At 35.1% G+C, this 19,051-nt stretch overlaps 1 long non-coding RNA gene across 1 annotated transcript in view; it reads right to left on the bottom strand.

Moving 5' to 3' along the window:
* Positions 1-18,730, bottom strand: part of LOC141557025 (uncharacterized) — a 271,787-nt gene extending 253,057 nt beyond the window's left edge. The window contains exon 1 of the long non-coding RNA XR_012486687.1: positions 18,648-18,730. This is a non-coding gene — a long non-coding RNA (uncharacterized LOC141557025). The remainder of the gene's footprint in view (positions 1-18,647) is intronic.
* Positions 18,731-19,051: the final 321 nt, after the last annotated feature.

Here is a 19,051-nt window from a genome sequence, read left to right as displayed (position 1 = left end):
TGCCACGTTCCTGCCAGACTGAACTATTTGCTATTCCTCATATACAACATCCCTTCTGCAGTTTCTGGGCTTTTGCAAGGCTTCTGAGACAAACTTAGGTCTATGATCTAAAGCTGGAAGTGACATCTACTCCAAGCCCTGCTTTATAGATGAGAAAACTGAGACTGAGGAAAGTTGTGACTTACCCAAAGTCACACAGGTAGTAAGTATCAAGGTCTTCTGATTTCAGAGTTAAGCTGCCTTCCTATTACAGAATTTGCTTGTGGAGGTCTATTCTTGAAATGTTGTCTTCCCTCACCTCTGCTTCTCATAATAATCCCTTAGCTCCTTCTCTCCAAGCTTAGCTCAAATGTTATTTACTACATGAATCTTTTTTGCAATCCTTTCAGTTGCTCCTACCTCTAATCTCAATTTATACTTTTCCCTCTCTCCCTTCCTTTTTTCCTTCCTCTCTCTCTATATATCTCTGTCTGTCCGTCTGTCTGTCTGTCTCTCTGTCTGGTGTATCTTCCTCCATATATGTGTGTATGCATACATGTATATATATATATATATATATATATATATATATATATATATATATATATATATATATATATGTATATATATGTGTGTGTGTGTATATACATATATACATATATATACATATATGTATGCACATATATACATATAGATATATTTATATGTATACACACTACATATTATACCTAAATATGTAAATATATATATGTTTTATATTGTATGCCCTCACAATAGAATATAAATTCCTTTGCACAAATAAAGTGATTAAAATTCCATATTTATATCTATCCCAATAAGAAATATCCCATAAATACCAAAATATATATAGCAGCATTTTTGTAGTAGCAAAAAAACTAGCAACAAAGCAGCTGCCCCTTGACTATGAATAGCTAAACAATTGTAATATATGACTATGATAGAACATTATTGTTCTGTAACAAAAAGTCAGCCTGATGAATAATGAGAAACATGGAAAGAATTATATGAACTGAAGCAAACTGAAGTAAGAATTAGGAAAGCAATAACTAAAACAGGATAAATAAAAAGAATAATCACTGCAAAGTAATCTAAAGTGAATGATGGGAGACTATAATGATGAAGTTTAGCTGTAAAAAAAAAAAGACTTTTTCTGAACTTCCTTCTTTGGCAGAGGAGGAGATCCATAGAACTGGAATATTGCATGTATTGTCAGACTTGTTCAATGTGTTAACTAGTTTTGCTAATATTTTGTTCTTCCTTTTAAAAAATCCTTTGTTGTAAGAAATATCTCTCTAGGAGATAGAAGGGGAAATATAAACAAATAAAAACAAAAGATATGAAGAAAAATGCATTTAAAATAAATAATCTATATTCCTTGAAGATGGATAATTTTTTGTCTAAGTATTCCTAGTTTATTTTTGTTGTTGTTGTTGTTGTTTTGTTTTGTTTTTTGCTGAGGCAATTGGGATTAAGTGACTTCCCCAGGATCACACAGATAGGAAGTGTTAAGTGTCTGAAGCCACATTTGAACTCAGTTCCTCCTGACTTCAGGGCTGGTGCCTAGTATCCACTTCTTAAGTAAAATACTGGCACATAGAAGGGACTTAACAAATGGTTGCTGAATTACGTAAGGTAAATTGAGGCCAGCACAACTGTCTAGTAGTTTATATGAATTTCAGAGAATTCCTTCTCAACTCAAACTTCAATTTAATACTTTCCCTCTTAACTTTGACAATATGGATAAAGTCCTAATTTTCACATAGATTCAATAGCTGAATAATATTATCTATGTTTCTAACAATAGCACTGGAGCTAAATATAATAAAATCACTTAGATTAATTTGTATCTTTGTGGTACTTTCCTTACAAATTTGATATAGTAATTCCAAAATACCTACTGAAATTTTCCCTTAGAAGAGAAAAAGAGTTGGTGCTGGAATTGATGTTTTACAAGGTGTTTACAGATCCTTTAGATCATAGTTAACTGATTCTTCTCTCTCCCATCTCACCACAGCTCTCTCTCTTCTGTCCCCAATGACACAAATGTGAAAATAAAATAACAAACATTTATATAGCACTCTAAGGTTTGCAATGCAATTTAAATGATCTTATTCTTAAAATAATCATATTTGATAGGTATTATTATTATAATCATTTATAGACCCATTATTTATAGGCTGAAAGAGTTCAAATTCTTTGTCTTACTGTTCCTTAGTGTCAGTGGCAGTATTTAATTCAGGTTTTCCTGATTCCAGGTCTAGAACTTGAGGAAATTCACTTTCTACAGAGGAAATAAGAATTGATGATTCACTGAGAATTGGAATGGCATGCCAGGAGATTCACTGGACTGGAAGACTTGAGTTTCTTTAGTTCTAGCTCTGCCTTTTAATAGCTGTTTGAATCTGAAAGGGTTACTTAAACCCTCTGGGCCTCAATTTTCTCATCTATAAAATGAAGGGTTTGGACTGAATGTGAGGGTTTCAAAATATGGCATAAGGCCCCCTGGAGATTCTGACCCTTTTAGGAGATCAGTAAGGTCAAAAATTATTTCCATAATAATATGAAGATATTTTAATTTTTAATACAGTAAATACTGGTAGATAAAACCCATGTCAATGAAAAATTCTTAGGAGAAGGGAGTGCCTCAATATATACATATTTTGAAGTGTAAAGGAGTATTAGGATAAAAAAATAATAATAATTTTAGAATCTCTGAACTTAATAAGGTCCCTCCTAGCTCTTATATTATATGATTTGGTTATCTACCCCACCTCCCATAAAGAGGTAGTGATACTGTCTATGCTACTACAAGAAGGTAGTACTTCATGCTCCAAAAATTGATATGGCATGTGCCAAGGACCATGGCTCAGGAAAGAAGATGGCAATGCTAGGCTAGACTAGGGAGAATATAAATAGTCACTGCTAAGAGACTTTATGTCCCTCCATGCCATTCTGAAGGCAATGCTACTTAAACTCAAAAGGGAACAATCTATTTATTATTCTAAAATTCTGTAAAAGAAATTAAAATTTGTATTAATTTTTTTATAAATTTAATCATCTCTATCTTCAGGAATTGAATAATTAAAAGTCATTATAACATAAGTTTGGGGAATTGAAAAGGACCAATACACTCATTTTACAGCCCAAAGTCAAATAATGGCATAGGAAGAATTCAAATTTAGGTTTTCTGGCTTCAAATTCAACATCAAAGTAAAGTTCATCACACTACCTATTAGCAGCCCTAAATTATCCTGAAATGATACTCTTCTGTTTGAAAGGATAAATATTGGTAGCCAGAGGCAAGAGGATTGATGCATGTGTGTTGAAAGAAGAAGGGGAGGAGTTCTGAGTAGGGGAAGCATTATTCTAACCATAACCCTCTCTTTTTTACCTTTTCCCAATTTCTTCAGCTTTTCCCAAATTGTATAACTTTATCTAAAGCAAATGACAAATCAGCTTTTAGTTTAACAAAGCTGAGCAGTGGCTTGGACTCTCTTAAATTTGGTGGAGACAACATGAGTTAGAGAGAAGAGAATTATTAATGATTCATATTCAAACTTTGTGCTTTACAGTTGGGCCTCTGACTTTGGGCATAACTATTGGTCATATATTGGTCATAATGATCATAACTATTTACACTTGGATAGCAATCTGATTTTAAAAGGCTTTTCCTTACAACCTCCTTAAACAGTAGTACAATATATGTAGTCTAATTTTATGTATTAGAAATTGAAGCTTGAAGAGGGGCTAAAAACCTGCATAGGGTCTCAAAGCTAATGAACATAAGAGTTGTAATTCAAATTTAGAGCTCCTAATTCCAGTCTAGTGCCCATTTCCCCACCATTCCACGTTGCCTCTCAAGTCACTCTATCCTTCGGAGTCTTAACTTTCTCTTTGAACAATCAAATTGTCACACCCATAAAAATGGCAAAACGATACATAATGGAAAATGTCATGGATTGGAGAAATCAAGAAATCAAGCAAACTAATACATCTTTAATGGAGATGTAAAACAGTACAACTCTTATCTGGAAAATAATTTAGAATTATATGAGAAAATTTACCAAATTAGTAATGCTATTTGCAACCCAAGAAAATGAAAGTCAAAAATAAAGTGTGTGCATAAAATTATATATAATTGCATTATATATAAATATCATGTTGTATATGTGTATATACATATGCATATATACTTATTTATACTTATATATTTGTATTCATAATATCATTTTTTTATTTAAAAAATGGAAACAAAGTGCATACATATTGATCGAAGAATGGTTGAACAAACCATAGCATAGAAAATGCCACAATAGGATATTTTTCCTCCATAACAAACAATGAATATTAACAATTCAGAGAAAGATGGAAAGAACAGTTTTAACTGGCTCAGAGCCAAGTAAGCAGAATTAGAAAAACAGACACAGTGATTTCAACATAAATAAAAATTACATTTTAAAAAAGCAATGGAATTTGTGTAATTACACTGACCTAAGAAACAGCAAAGCTGTTTAGGCCCAGTTGCTCTACTGTTTTAATTTTGCTTAACTGCTTTTCTTTGTTACAAGAGAGGATTTTCCAAGAGAAGAGTCTAAAAGTGAAGAGGTTGAAAGGAAGGATATATAGGAAAGTGACAGTGATATTAAAAAAAAAACAAAACTTAAAGACACTAATAAAATTTTAAAATGAAATGAAAGTATAGGACCTGTTGATCTCTACAATCCTTTCTAGCTCAAAAGCTTATGGTTAAATGATGTGGAACTGACCTGCAGCTGTAACTTTGTAATGACTTAATTAAATTTATGAGGCATCAAGTACAGCTAAGACAACAAACTCTTCAAGAGATACAAAGAAAACCAAGAGATCTAGCAAGTCTTTTAAAGATTCTGATTTTATACAACCAATCCCATAGTCAGCTCTGTACCCTTCCTGGCTGTCAGCTGGGTATCATTTTCCAATATTGCTCCTGAGGCTAGCACAACTAATGTTGTGTATCTCTTTACATTGATCAACTAGGTCCTCTTTTCTACCTGAGAAGACAAACATAGAGAAACAATCAAGTGGCCTGGAATTTCAAATTCCTTTCCTTTAGATATGGGAGTAAAAATATAAATATGTGGCAACCACACTAATTTTATTGTTCAGTCATTTCAGTCATGTCTGACTCTTCATGATCTCATTTGGAGTTTCCTTGGCAAAGATATTAGAATAATTTATCATTTCCATCTCCAGATCATTTTGCAGATGGAGAAACTGAGGCAAAAAGAATTAAGTGATTTGCCGAGGGTCACACAGCTAATAAGTGTCTGAGGCTGAATTTGAACTGAAAAAGGTGAGTCTTTCTAACTCCAGGCTTAGCATTCTGATTAGACTAATAAGTCCATGGTATTACTAGTTCTCTGGGGCAGAAATTCTGCTATTCACAAGAAGAGAGGAAGGAAAGCTTTCTTGCTTCTACCCTTGCTTCTGGCTATGCTATATGTTGAGTGGATTTCCCTCCACCCATTTCTGATTTGTCTCACTTTCTTCAAAGGAAAGTACTTGTTCAGTGTTACCTCTGTTCCCTATCCTCTCATTATAGTGAAATTTTACTCTGATAGTCAACCAAGGGAAAAAATGAAGACCAATCTATCCTGTCTGATGAGCATGTTTTCAGAAGTGACACTAATTGCTCAGTTAGATTCAAGTATCCACTGAACTCTTTGCAGAACTTCTTATGTTATTTCTCATGACAATATTGATGGTATAGTGGAAAAAAAAAAACAATGAAATGAGAGTGAAAAGGCCTGGGATCAAATTCCAGTTCAGCTAATTAATATCTATGTGACCTCAGGCAAGATACTTGATTCATTCATCAAACATTTCTTAAGCTATTAGTGATATAAAGGTAAAATGGAAACCAGCTCACACTCTTTAAAACTCACTTTGTTCATGTTTTCTAATCAAAACTTAGAAGTAGATGATGTATTAAAACCTCTCTGGCTCTAAATTCTATTGTCTAAATTTGATCCAAATCTTCAGGAAAATATGGAGGGGAAAGGCTGAAGCAATGAGGGTACAGTGAAGAGAACAGTCAGGAGATTTGGCAACTCTAGACTCAGCTCTGCCATCACTGTCAAGATTCTTGGTTGCTTTGTATCTTGGTAACCAAACCCTCTCTAGCTATCTCATAAGATTGTTTGGAGGAATCTCCTTTGTAAAAAGGAAAAGAGTGATCCAAAGAATAAAAAATTATATAAAATATATCATTGAGGAAATGTGTGACTGAAAAAGGAAATGGGCATCTCATGTCAAGTAAAAACAACAAAAGGACAGTTCAAGTGAAACTGTGGTACCCTCATGAAATCAAAAGTACTACAGGAAGTCCTCCAGCATTTTGAATAGGGAGATGTACACAAGAATCACACAGGAAAAGAATGCACAAAAGGTCTGCAAAGTGCAATGGTGGCTTAAGAAGAAGGCACATGAATAAGATAATGGAACCATCCATGTTTCTAACTTACTAAGTGTTTGTTTTTGGCTATTATTTAATCTAACATTTTTATAGTAGCTACTTAAGATAGGACCAAATGGCTTTGGAGGCAGAATCAGTGGTCTTCTTGGCCTATTGAGGTATCTTCCACTCCCACAACTCTCTCTCAGCTATTTCCAAGGTTGGAAGAAATGCACTCCCTACTTTTGATGGAGAAAATTTGAAACAGAACTTCTTAGAGAACTCAGAGACTAAGAGAACACCAACCATTACTTCTGGCTTCTTTCTGGAGCCAATGCAGAAGTTAATCAGTGACTGAATGAAGATTTCAAGATCCTTGACAGCAAAAAGACTATCTCCTGTTAATTTTCCAGACTGTAGGACAGTGTTATAAACTGTCAAGTACTCACTCATGGAAAGAAAGTGACTTTTTGATCCAAGTCAGAAAAGGGTTAAAGGAATTAGTCTTTATGACAACACCAAGGGCTTGTGTCAGCCTATGGAAAATTCTACCTACCAATACTTATTCTGAGATCTAAAGCACAAGAATAATTGGGTTAACATTAGGTAAAGTTCTTAAAATCAAGCTTTGATATCCTTAACAGTTTTTTTCATGGGGCATCATTAAGGGTTTATCTAACCAGAAAAGGAAATTTATCAGTCATTCATTTTGCAAAAGGGCTGGTTAATTTCATATATTTTGCTTAAATGTTTTGCTATATTGAAGGAAGAGTTCTACTGAAACTGGAAGGAGAGGAAGAATGATATCAGTAATTCTTGCATATAAAAGGCATCAATGACATTTTTAAAACTTATAGATGACAGATGGATAGTCCAAATATCACATAATACTTCAAGGAACCTAAATATTGTGTAGATATGGGTACTGCCTTCATGGAAATAGACAGCATCCCTTTCTATAACAATTAACACTTATGTAAAACTATATGGCTTGAAAGAAAATTTACATATGTTATTTCATGTTAGCTTATAATAATCCTTTGGTAGGTACTATCATTGCTTCCATTTAACAGATGACTAAATTGAGGCACAAGGATTAAGTGATTTGCCCAGGGTCACTCAACTACTAACTGGATGAGATATCACTTAACCACTGTCTGCTTCAATTTTCTCATATATAAAATAAAAATTTTATTAGCACCTATCTTAAAGGCTTGTTATGAAGATTAAGTAGATAATATTTGTAAGGACCTTTGAAAATGTTAAAATTTTCAAAAATTCCAGCTATCATTATTGTCATTTTTATTATATCTAAGCTCAAGTCTTCCTGTATTCCATGGTCTTGATAAATTGTTATAGCCATAAACCTGATTAACTAGAAACCAACTTGATGATAAACCTCTCCAAACTTGGCTAAGCTAGTATTCAAATAAAGACACACAATCAACATGGCCACAAGCAATATTCCCATTTTATTAAGCTCTGCTAGTACTAGTACTCTGTTGACATAACTTTTGAGAACCCAGGTTTCCCAAAACCTCCACATCAGGATAAGGTATTTCGGAGAATTCCACAAAACAGTAAAAGAAACAAAGAATGGTCTCCATCATGTTGGGTCAATCCTGTCCAGAGAAGGGGAAAAAATGTACCTAAGAATGAAAGACTGAAGAGGGATAGAGGGGTTAAAATCTGGCCTGGGAAACCAATACCCAAAGGGAGAAGAGAACACAGAAGTTCTGTATTATTGAACATTTGTCAGCTACAACTTGACAACATTCTGCTTCACACAAATTCCAAATGATTCCAAGTGATCAAGTATAGATTTCAAGGTAGCAATACCTCAAATCCACAAATATGCCATCATTGGTTGTGTGTCATTAAAGATATGCAAGTATCATTGATTTAGAGCTGAAAGAACCCTCAGAGTCTATCAAGTCCAAACCATTCATTTTACAAGCAAGGAATCTGAGGAATACTTAAAGTGAGTCTCATGCTCAGGGTCACATTGCTAGTAAATTCCTGAGACAGAATCTAAAATCAGAACTTTCTGATTCCATAGCTAGGACTCTATTTAATGTGCTATCTACCTACTGATTTTCAAGCTTCAGGAGCAAAATAACATATCTAAATTAAAAGAATTTAATGAGATTTTACCTAATAATGGAAAAACATCTCATTGTGTCATCTTGCAAGAGAACCCCTTGCTAATCCTATCCATTTTTGATTCTGTGGTTAAACAAGCTCAGATTTTCCACAACGAAAATCATGCCATAATTTGTGACCCCTGGAACTAGACAATGAAATGCCATGGAGCAGGTAGTTTCCCCCTAAAAGGATGGTAAAGAAATTTTTTTACAAGATATAAAGAATCCTATTATTCATGTGTATGAAGAATCTATGTACTTTAAACCAGGCATCCAACTTTTCCCTTATATGATCATACAATTTAGGACTGAAAAGAATCCTAGAGTTCATATAATCAAACCTGATTTTACAATTAAGATTAGAATGGATGAAGTAACTTACCCCAAATCTGATCAATGGACATCAAAAGATCAGAAATGCAGCCCAGGTTTGTTTCTGGGATTTTTTCCCATTCCATTTTCAGTGCTCTTTACGTTATCTCAAATTCCCACTGATACACAGTCCTACCAGAGGAAAACCTATTCTACCTGGGATAATGAACAATATTCACTTGTCTATTCTTGGTCTCCTTGGTGGTATGAGGAGATGGAGGTAGAGAGGGACTGTACACAAATTACATTAACAAAGAAACATAATGAGACTGTTTGTTCCATTATGAATCTTGGTGCTCTTGAAACCACAAACAAAATTAAAATAATTGAACCAAATTATTTGGAGACTGATTTTCTAGACATCTATCCTCAAGAAAAAAAAAAACCCTAAAATAATCATTTCTCAAGAAGTGATAAACAGCCATGAGTGGTCCCATGTTGACTAGCTCAGTTGTAACCCAATCTCTGTATTCTGCTGACAAGCTGCTCTCTCGTGGTTTATGAGCTCAGTGGAATCCTTCAGTAGAATTATACCCTTTTATTCAGTCCTGAACCATATATTATCATGAATCCTAAACCAGTTCAAATGGTCCATCCATCCTGCCTTAACATTAGACAAAGCCTTCAGCAATTACCCATCTCTTCAAAGAATGTGTTTTCATTGGCATAGAATCCTACTGAAACCCAAAGTGGATAGGTTTTACTGCACTTTACACTTGGGACTTCATGTCCACTCCAAAATGATGAAAAATTTTGGTAATTCAGACCCCTTGGGATCTGATATTGTGATCATTTGGACAAAGACTAAACTTAAAAAAAAAGATTTCACAAGTAAAATAATAGCAGCAATAAGACTTCATGTGGAGAGCATTTAAACTATTAAAAGAATAAACTCTTCTCAAACTCTTCAAAAGCAGTACTTAGCATATAAATAATTGATGTATTTATTACAAATCATTGGATCATATACTTAGAGCTGGAAAAATACCCTTAAAGGTCATTTAGCACAACTCCTTCATTTTATAGCTAAGGAAACTGGGGTCTAGAAAGGTTATAGCACTTCGTAAAGTCACTCAGATAGTAGTAAGTTTTGTTATTGTTGCTCTTTAGTCATTTCATTCACATCTGACTCTTCATGATTCCATCTGAAGTTTTCTTGGCAAAGATACAGGAGGGGTTTCCATTTCCTTCTCCAATTCATTTTACAGGTGAGAAAACTGAGGCAAACAGGGTTAAATTACTTGACCAGGGTCACATAGCTAGTGAGTAACCGAGGTCAGATCTGAATTAAGGAAAATGGGACTTATAGATCCAGCATTCTAGCCACTGTGCCACCTACTGCCCCAGTAGTAAAGGTGGGAGAGTTCTATGTTCAAAGGCAGGTCCTCTGTCTATACCCACTTTCTTTTCTTAGATGAGTGTTAAAGTAGGTCTACTTTATTAACCTTAGCTCAAGTTATTATAGGTACTTGAAAATGATAAAAATTTCATTTCTTAAAAGATATTCTACCATAAAAACTTCTTACTCATTCCATCAGGCTTCTTATTCTCTGTCTTCTTAGCATTAGTCAAATTAGTGATATCTTGCTTTGTTAAAATACTGATTTTTTTATCAATTACTTTATTATCTAGGTATTCTCATTGCAAACCATTATTATTAAAGTAACTCAATGATCTATAAATGAGATAGATTTATTCTTCAAATAAAAATACTTGCTGAATCAATAGCATTGTGCTAGGCACTTTGGAGCATAGGATTTAGAATTGGAAGGGACCTACCCCCTCATTTTATTATTGACTTGACTGAAACCATGAGGTCAAATAGCTTGCCCAAAATCCCACAGACAGCAAGGATTTGAAATCAGTACTTCTGATATCCAAATTCAAATTTTCTTACAATGAGTGCAATTAAGAGTGAATAGAAGCAATATTTATTAGAGGCTTTTTTTCCCCACTTTTAATGGAACTCTCCAGCCCCTACCATAGTGCTGAGTAGAGCAGGCAATAATAAATAATTGTTAAATGGTAGATTGATTCATGTAGAGGAATAGGCTTAAGCTGGTCCTTAAAGAATAGGTGAGATTTAAATAGTCAAAGAGCAGAAGAAAAGAAAAAGTATTCCCAGGCAATATTAGCAGTCATATGTAGAAACAATAATGAATGAAGCATATAATGTACGTTGGTTAGCTTCACTAGAAAGGAGGCATTATATTTTAGGACAGAAGGCTGGAAAACTGAGAATCAGATCATAGAAATTTGGAATTGGAATTGACTTAAGAGATTAAGTAGAATAAAAACTATAGAACTGTTAGATTCTTACAAGGTGCTAAGTCACTGGAATGGATATAATTATCTAATTCAGTATGACTGAACTGACCCTACAAGAAGATGTTATGGGCCAGAACTTGAAACAAGGTACTGAGTGGAATTGAGGAGACAATGGTTAAATCTAATTTAACATTGATTTAATCCTACAAAAAATAATGGTTTCCTCTTGATATAATGATTGGTGTATATTCAGTGTGCACCATATAAGCAAGAAGCTCTCAGGGCCAGGAAGGACTTTGGGAAAACTCAGGAGATTCAGAGTGAAGATTCATTCCCACTTTGACTTTTGTGCTGGCTGGAGATATTCAGACAAGAACTCTCGGGAGCCAAGAAGAGAGATAGGCCTCTACTAAAACTAACCGGGCCCCAGGAAAAGATTCAGGACACAATAAAGGATATGGACTTTATCTCCTGGCTGCATTTTGGGATTATTGAACTGAACTGAAACTAAGGCTACCTACAGAAGCTCCCCAAGAAACCTGCTCCAAGAGAACAATTACAATCTAGAGAAACAGAACATTACATAGAACCAAAAGGAACTTTATAGAATAACATTTAATTGAAACTCTTAATTTTCTAGAAGACACTGGTCTTTTAATTAGGTGACTTTTCCAAGATCTTATAGATAATTAGAAGAGCAAGCATTTAAATTTAGTTCTTTTGTGTCCAATTCTGTGCTCTTTCTATTATGTTCTCTGCTTCTCTTTTATGCAAATTAAAATACCTTGAAAAGTATTTGACTAAACTGGAAGCAGTAAGAATATGAAAGAAAAGAGAGCATTGAATTTGGATATCAAGAGATCTACATTCTAGTTCCAGCATTGTACCTAATAGAATAATGATATTAGGCAAATCATTAAACTCTGAGACATTCAATTTGTTCATCTGTTAAAAAAAAAAAAAAGACCTTAAAAATAGTAGGGTTATTGTTAGAATCCAGTAAGATAAGATTATGCAGCACTTTGTAAATGATAAAGCAGTTTGCAAATATAATGTATTATTATCATTAACTTATTGGTTATGACCAGAAAAAGAAAAGAGTCAAAGGACTACTGGATCATAGAATTCTGAGCTACAGGAAACATTAGAGATTGTAGAGTAAAAACTTTCTCCTTTTAGAGATGAGGAGACAGAGCCCTATCAAGGTGAAGTGATTTGCCTAATGACATACAACATAAATAGCTTGGCTGAGATTTAAACCCAATGCACTTGATGACACATCTAATATCTTTCCCTCTGCATCCAGATTTTAGTCTTGATAAATAATGGTACCATTATGTGAAATCGGGAGTCAGATGGGGTTGAAGAGAGGGAAGATAGCCATGAAGATAATGAACCAAATTTTCTGACATGTTATTTAATGATATAGTGAGTCACCCCAGTGGAAATGCCCAGTAAGAAGCTAGAAATACATACCAGACGTTGGATAAGTCAGAATGAAATCAAATTTAAAACCATTTTTAAGTGCTCATTATGTACACCACCATATATATTAAGGATACAACTAAAAAGCAAGACAGTATCTGCCCTCAATAAGCTTATGTTCAATAGGGAGAGAAAACATATATAGAAAAGTGACCACAGAGGAATGTTTTTCTTTGGGAAGTCACGGGATGGTGAATGGAGCCAGAAAAGCAGTTGATTGGCATATACTTTCCAGTAGAAATGGCTATTATTAACCCAATTTTAGAATTTGAAAGTAATGAAGGAGGGAGAAAGAGGGAAGGGCTGGGATAGGACTTACAAAGTCATTGGGGTAAAATGAGAAGAACAAGATTAGTTAGAAATAGGAACCATGTTTCTCATTTACTAATTAAGAGAGTTGAGAATCATCCACAAAGAAGTAATAGTTCAAGTATATAAATTCCCTTAATGAAAAATTCTAAAGAAAAAAAAATAAAGGTTAAGATTTCATAATAAATGAAATGGTAGAAGGAAGAAAGTAACTTATCTTTGTTTTAATGGAATAAGGAATGAGAGAAATGGATTTCTCTTCTTAAACTATTATAGAGCACTAGAAAATGGAGCCAGAAAAGCTTTTCCATCCTTCTCCCAGAAGCTCTCCATCATAGTCTTAGACTCAGAAGCAGCTGATCACAAGACCCCATGACCATTGAAATTAAATCTCGTTTTAAAACAAGCAACCTTGAATAGTCATGATCCTCAACAGGGATAGAGGCAGCTATATGGTATCCCCTAAGAAAAGTCTAGATTGTCTATTGAACAATTTTCTCTTTCCGTTGCCTTTATCCCTTTTGAGACTACCCCCAAAGGACCATCTAATGGCAATATGACATGATCTATTGTCCAGTTCTGATCATATACTTCCATGGCTCAAAAATCTTCTCTAATTCCCTATTATCTATAGGATAAAATACAAATGCCATAGTTGGGCATACAAAATGGCTTCAACTTATCTTTTCGGTCTTCAGATCATCAATCTAGTGTTGGAAAGGATTTCAAATGCCATCTAATCCAACCCCCTCATTTTATAGATGAAAAACCTTAGGTCCAAGAGAAAAGAGAGCTGAATCCACTGGAGAAATACTTGCTCATACAGAGCAAGTACAGGAGCAATAAGGCTTCTGGGCAGCCTGGGGTTTGTGTGCTAGATCACTTTCTGCCTATGAAGATGAGGCAGTTCATGGATTTTGATTCTCTGGGTAGAGAATGTCCTCATCTAGATATTGTGACAATGGAGAGAGGAAGTATTTCAGATTCCTTGGCTCTCCTGGGATAGGATCAAAGCAAGACAAGACTTCTCTATTCATAGAAAAGGAAATAGAGGCATTTGGGGACCCAGGATCATCTGGGGCAAGAAAGGAGCTCTTCTGGAATAGCTCTGGAGAAGAATTTCCAAGACATAGGAGTTCTGTCAGAGTAGAGGTTCTTAAGAGGCTTCCAAGTTCATTGGGAAGAAGAGGTATTTCTGTGTCATCTGCTCCCAGAGAACAAGAGTCAGGATACACCAAGACTAGGAATATATTTTTCCATACTTCAAGCAGTTCAGGAAAAAGATTATTATAACTTCCAAGAAGTCACAGGATAGGTGTTTCTACCTCAAATGAATTTGTCCCTTGAGCCATAATTCTTAATTACAACTCTGCTTCCCAACAGTATGATATCATTTTGTGAATGTAATGGAATTTAATACTCTCACCTATGATCAGGGCAATGAAACTGGTCCTAGAATCAGGAAAATACATCTTCCTAAATTCAAACCTGACCACATTTACTAGCTGTGTGTCCCTGGCCAAGTTACTTAGTCCTGTTTGTTTTTTTTTTTCCCTTATCTGTAAATGAGTTGAAGAAGGCAAAGGCAAACCACTCTAATTTCTAGACATACTTGATAATGACTGAACAACAATGATCAAGGTACATCTGTTTAGGAAAGTTGCTCCAAGATGGTACATATTCAATTACCCAAGGAAAATGGACAAACATATATTGTTCCAGGAGTCAAGAAAAGAAAGTTAATTTTGTCTTGTTGAAGACTGTTCCCCAATAGTCCCATCAGTAGTGCCAATTTCTTTGGTTGACACCATGTTAAAAGCAGCAGATATTCCAAAACAGACTTCTTTCTGTCACTCACCTTCTACTTTGTCATACTATGTTCCAATATTCCTCTATCTTCCCAAAATTCTCCATCTCCTTCCTATACTTTTAACTTAAACACAATTCTTGGAGGATCTAAGATATTTTCTATATGGATATACCTTCTTCTGGTGAATATCATTACCCCTATATACCATAATAATCTATCAAAAAGAATATTTTAGTGGAGAATAATTAATCTATCAACAAGCATTTATTAGGCAATATGCTAGTGCTGTAGATAACACACAAAATACCTCATTGAGTTTATATTCTATATCCAAGGTAAATATGTGCATATATGTAAAATAAACACAAAGTAACTGGGGATGGGGAGGCAAGTTGCAACTGGAATGAATCAGATAAGGCTTCATGAAAAGGGAACTGTTTTAATTGAACTATTTAAAAAAACTGGAGATTCTAAGTAACAAGAGTGAGGAAGGAATGTGTTCTAAGTGTGGTTGTACATTCCTATAATCCCTGCTTTTAGGAAGCCTGAGACTGGTGGATTGTTTCAGCTGGGGATCTGATCCAGAATCTGATGGGGTGTCCTCATGAAGTCCAGTACCACTAGAGGAAGTACCCAGCAGTAGCTGAGGGAAGACCAGCTTGGGTCAAAAGTAGAACAAGTCAAAGTTTCCATGTAAATGAGTTGTGTACTAAAGTCAAAAAAAGGTTGTATCTCTTGCAGTCAGAGAGACTCAGTGTCAAACAACAGGAATATGTTCTTAGTGTGGGGGATAGCTAATACAAAGGCCAAAAGACATAACACATGAAAAATAATACAAAGCCCAATCTTACTAGACTACATTGTATATAAAGGAGAATAAGCACAAAGGGGCTGGAAAGGTAGATCAAAGCCAGTAGTGAAGTTTTTTAAATGCCAAGGAATTTATACTTGATTTCAGAGCCATATGGATTTCCTGAGGTGGAGAGTGACAGGCTTAGGCTAACATTTGTAAGCTGCTTCTTGAAAGGCTGAAAGACAGACTGTATTTCTGAATCTACCACTACCAGTCGTGTGAAAACAATAAGTTTATAGTCTCTTGGGGAATTAAAATTTCTTCATCTGTAAAATTAAAATAATTCTTTCTCCCCTACCTATCTCCCAGAATTGATATAAGTATCTAATAAATTTTAGTTATTCATCTTCCTGAGTTCATATATGGCCTCAGACACTTACTAGCTGTGTAACCCTGGATTACTTATTTAACCTTGTTTTCTTCAATTTCTTCATCTATAAAATAAGCTGGAAAAGAAAATGGCAAACCATACCAGTATCTCTGTCAAGGAAAGCCTACATAGGGTCACAAAAAATTATTGAAAATCAATTGAACAATAGCAACAATCTATTAAATTAATGCAAGCAATATGTTTTATAAAACTCAAAGCACTGACAACTTTCATGTCTAAAACATTTGAGAATTTACAAAGTACTTTCCCCAAAAACAAAAAAAGCCCCATGAGCCAGGGAAAGAAAGGGGATAAAAGGAGGGAAGAGAATATTTATTAAGCACTACTATATGTTTGGCATCATATTAAGCACTGTACAGATGTTACTTCAACTGAATACAATTGAAGACCTCATAACATCCCTACATGGCAGATACTATTATGGTTCCCAATTTACTGTTGAGGAAACTGAGGCACACAGAGATTAAATAACTTGCCCAGGGTCACCCAGGGAGCGAATGACAAAGCAAGGACTAAAAGCTGGGCTTTCTGATTACAAGTCCAGTGTTCACTACAATCAACCATGCTGCTACACACATATATATATATATATATATATATAAAACCAAGCACATTCTCCCTTTCTCTTCACATCTTCTTATACACCTTATAAAACCAAGCACATTCTCCCTTTCTCTTCACATCTTCTTACACACCTTCTTACTCTCACACATTCCCTCTACCTCACACATCTTGCATTTTTGTTTTGTTTGGTTCCTTAAAAGTAAGAAAGGAGAGAAATAAAAGCTGCTAATGAGCTTTATTTATTTATTCCGTCATTTATGTGCTTATTGACATAGTTGATATAGTAAGATACTGGACTTGAAGTCAAGAAGACTTGAATTTAAATTTACCTTCAAATATTTATTAGTTGTGTGACACTAGGTAAATCACTTAATGTCTCTCAACTTGAGTTTCATCATAGGCAAAATAAAGATAATAGGGAGAAACAAGATGGTGAACAAGGCATTTTCTACAGACAACAGTAACTGTAAAAACTCTTCAAAACAAGAATTATGTGCCAGAAATAAAAGACCTTCATCTGTTCCATAGTCTAAGACACCTAAAAACCAAAAAGAAAAAAAAAGGTTAAAAGAAAAAAACCCTGAAAATCCAAGAGCTAACACTCACTAGCCCTGAGCTCACTTAACACTCTTCTGCCTCCAATGCTACCAGAAGTATGGCCACATTGACCAAATAATTCAAAGGATACAATACAGGTTACATCAAAATTTATCCCTTCATTCTTTTACCCTCTCCCTCTTTCCAGTGCTATAGATAGCCCAACTCCATCTGAGAAAGTTTGCTAAGGCCTCAAGAGTCCTTCAGAAGTTGGGGGCTACAGAACTTTAAACTGCCAGCCCTGGAGAAAGTAGCTTTTAAACTTCTATTGTAGGCTAGAGAATTAAGAAATAGAGGGAGTGGGACAGACCAGAACAGCAGCATTCTCTGTATACAGGAAACTGTGCAGCACTCTCCCAAGCCCGAGGGAAAGAACACAGCATCCTGCTGGAGTCATACCCATAAGTCATTTGGGGTAGAAACCTAGCCTGGTGAACTGTGAATTGGCAGAGTGGAAAGAAGCTGAGACACTTGGAGAGCTAATGTCCAAGGAAACTAGAGTCAGCAGAGAGAGAGTCAGAAAATGATTAATAAGGAAAATAAGAAGAGGACAAAGAATTGAAAATACCAAAGATTTCAGAAAGAAAAAAATCTCAAAGATTTTGAACATAAACAAATAAATCAATAGGAAAGATATTAACAACAAAAGGAAATATGGCCTCCAGATCTAGTAAAGAAGTTCAAGTATTTATAAATAAATACTGTAAAATAAAGAAAAATAATCCAACATATAGAAAACCTTGCAGAAGTTGAGATGGACCCACAACACCCTGTCCCTAAGTGCTTTAAAAGAGCATGAGAATTATGAGAGTAGAATTTTTATCCTACACACAAAAAAATAAGAAGAATAGAAAAAATTTAATATGCAATGTAAGCCTCACCAAAGGAAACAATAGATTGGGAATTCAAATACACAGAAATGAAATCCAACTTAGAAGAAATGAAGAAACAGTAAAAGAAAATATCCTCATTGTGCAAACAAAATATATAGATTTCAAAGACAGGATAAATAAACAACCTAAGAAGCAAAGATCTCCCAGAAAAATATGACAAAAAAAAAAAAAAACTTCCATGTGATAAAGAAATAAGTAATAGAAGAGAACTGCCCAGGACTTCTGAACATATAAAATAAAATCTTAAATGAAAGAATTCACAAATTATCTCCAGGAAAAAAATCAGTCCTGCAAATTCCAAGACACATAATGCTTAAATTTAAAAATTCAATTTGGAAACAAGAAGTTCAGCAAGCCATCAAAAGTTTATTTGTCAAAAGTTCTTTTTGCAGGGGCGGAGCCAAGATGGCGGAGAAGAAACACACGACTCAGTGAACGTCCTCACTCCCTCACAACCAATTAGATAAATTAAGTCTCAAAATTAGCTCAGGACTGATAGATACCACAAGGACTGGAAGCACGACTTACCAGCTGAAGAGAATCTGGAGTTTCAACAGGAAAGGTCAGTTCTCAGGGGAGGAATAAGAAAGACCAGCACAGACGGTGGGGTAGGGGCACACTGCGCCCATTGCGCTGGGAAGGGCTCTGGGATCAGAGAAGCCACTGAGGTAAAGGAATCTGGCACAGGCTGTTAGCTCTTCTCTGCTAATTATTTAGCAGTTCAGAAGAGAAAGCCAAAATATTTTAAAACTCAGATTAGATTCCCCCCCCCCCCCTGGGGGTGACTCGGAAGACTCCGCACCAGGGGGTGTGGCCTCAGCTACCTCCTGAGAATAGTTAAGAGATTGACAAGTGGGTGGATACGGCCCAAGGCAACACACACTGCCTAGCTTAGCTGGAGGGAGTGGAACTCAGCTCCAGGAAGTCCCAGA

The sequence above is a fragment of the Sminthopsis crassicaudata genome, chromosome 2, assembly GCF_048593235.1.
Source record: "Sminthopsis crassicaudata isolate SCR6 chromosome 2, ASM4859323v1, whole genome shotgun sequence".
Classification (NCBI taxonomy): domain Eukaryota; kingdom Metazoa; phylum Chordata; class Mammalia; order Dasyuromorphia; family Dasyuridae; genus Sminthopsis; species Sminthopsis crassicaudata.
Note: the sequence above shows the minus strand (reverse complement) of the source record. Positions and strands in the feature narration are given on the sequence as shown.